Raw genomic sequence first — 2,060 nt, 5'->3', positions numbered from 1 at the left:
CGATCCCCTGCGGTGGTGGTCGCGTCCGCCGGCCGCGCTCGTCCCGCCGGCCGCGCGGGCGGCCGCGCCGGGGCGGGGCCCCCTGCCCCCCCCGCTCCGCGGTTCGGTCTCGGCGGAGAAGACGGCGGCGGCGCGCGGTCGGCCGCGCGCCGGCCCGCCCCGGTCCCCTTCGCCGGGGGCGACCGCCGCCGCGGCGGAGGGCGCGTGCCCTCCGCCGAGGGCGGCGCGGGTAGCGGCCACCGGGCCCGCCGCGCTCCTTTCTCGTCTCGCAGCCGTCGGCCTCGTCCCCCCGAGGCGGCGGCGGGCCGCCGAATCGCGCGACCCGCCCGCCCGCCCGGGCGAGCGCCGGTGGGCGGCGTCCCCGTCTCCGCGGGCCGTCCGGGGAAGGGCGCCGGCGTCCGAGCGGCGGCGTCGCCGCTCGGCGCGTGTCCCCCCAGCGGGACGGTCGGCCGGGGGTCGCCCGCCGCCGTCGGCGGCAGCGCCGTGCCGGGCCCCGCCCGTCGCTCGCCCGTCACCCCGGCCGGGGGCCGCGTCCGCGGCGAAGCGGTGCGGCGGCGGCCGAGGGGGCGTCGTCCCCCCCGGCCGAGCGCCGCCCGCCTTCCGCCGGGCGCGCGGTCGCCGAAAGGGGTCGAGGGCGTCGAGCGGCGGCGGCGGTGCCGGCAGGGCCTCCGCGCCAGCGGCGGCGGCGGGCCGTCGTCCGGCCGGCCTCGGGCGCTGCCGACGCCGGCTCGGGTGGCCGGCGCCGACCCGCCCGGCCGGCGGCGACGGAGCCGTCCGCCGAGCTCGTCTGGGCGGCGCGGCGGTCCGCCGTCGAGGCGGCGGCCTCGCCCGCTGCCACGAGGGGGCGTAGCGTCGGCCGGCTGCGGAGCCGAGAGAGGAGCGGCGGGCGCGGCCCGAGGGTCGCGCCCCGCGCCGCGGGCGCGTCGTCCCGGCGGGGCGGGAGGACGGGCGGCGCGCGGTCCGGCGCGCGCCGCCGCTCTCCGCGCGGAGGCCGGGCCGAGCCCGGGCGCCTGGTCCGCCTCCCGAGGCGGCGCGAGGTGCGTTTCTCCCCCGCGGCGCCGTCGATCGCCGGAGGGGGGATTCGGCCGGGAGCGCGGGCTCCCCGCCTTGGCCGTCGTTCCTCGGGAGCCCGGCGGGGTTTCTCCCCGCCTCTCCTTCGCCTGGTGCGCGTTGTGCTCGTGCGGTCGAGCGAGGCGCGACGTCCTCGCCGGACGAGGGGCCGCTCGACGCGAGCGGTCCCGGCCCCTCCGCGCGCGCGGGGCGGTGCCGAAAGTCAGACAACTCTTAGCGGTGGATCACTCGGCTCGTGCGTCGATGAAGAACGCAGCTAGCTGCGAGAATTAATGTGAATTGCAGGACACATTGATCATCGACACTTCGAACGCACTTGCGGCCCCGGGTTCCTCCCGGGGCTACGCCTGTCTGAGCGTCGCTTGACGATCAATCGCCGTCCGGGGGCGCGTTCCCCGGCGGCGCGGCTGGGGCGCCTCGCAGGCCCGCCCGCCCGTCCGGGCGGGGGGGCCTTCGTCCCCCTAAATGCAGACTCGGGGAGCGCTCCGTAGCTCCCCGCTCTCGGAGCGAGCCGCTGGGGCGGAGCTCGTCCGTCGGGTCCCGGCGCGGCGGTCGGGGAGAGAGAGGGCGCGCGAGCGGAAGGGCGCGCAGGGCAGCGAGGGAAGGGGAGGCGAGGCGCGGGCCTCGCCCCCGGTCTCCCCCCCGCGCGGGCGGCTGTCTGCGGGTGGGTACCGCGCGGGTACCGTGCCGTGCTGCCGCGCGCGCGCGAGGCGCGAGCGCCGGGGGCGGGGGTCACCCCCGTCCTCGTTTTCCCCCCCCCTCGTCGGCCGCGCCCTTCGAGCGCGCGCGCGCCGCTTCTCTCTCCCCGCGGCGGCCGCCGCGCCGGCCCGGGCCGTCTCCGCCGACTCCTCTCGGGTCTCGTCTCCGGGCCGGGGCTGTCGCCGTCCGGCGTGCCGCGGCGGGTGCCTCCTCTCCCTCTCGGCGCCTCCCTCTCCGCGCCTCCCTCCCCGAGCCGCGGCGGCTCGGCGGGAGGCAGAAGGGCGGCGGCG

General features: G+C 81.4%; 1 non-coding gene across 1 annotated transcript; it reads left to right on the top strand.

Annotated features, from left to right (window-relative positions):
* Nucleotides 1-1,279: 1,279 nt before the first annotated feature.
* On the top strand, nucleotides 1,280-1,432 carry LOC127464243 (5.8S ribosomal RNA). Its single transcript, XR_007901262.1, has one exon. It is a non-coding gene; the product is annotated as a 5.8S ribosomal RNA (ribosomal RNA).
* Nucleotides 1,433-2,060: the final 628 nt, after the last annotated feature.

This window comes from Manacus candei, unplaced genomic scaffold (assembly GCF_025592945.1).
Source record: "Manacus candei isolate 608988 ecotype Guabito, Panama unplaced genomic scaffold, ASM2559294v1 h1tg000203l, whole genome shotgun sequence".
NCBI lineage: Eukaryota > Metazoa > Chordata > Aves > Passeriformes > Pipridae > Manacus > Manacus candei.
This window is presented reverse-complemented; position numbering and strand designations above follow the sequence as displayed.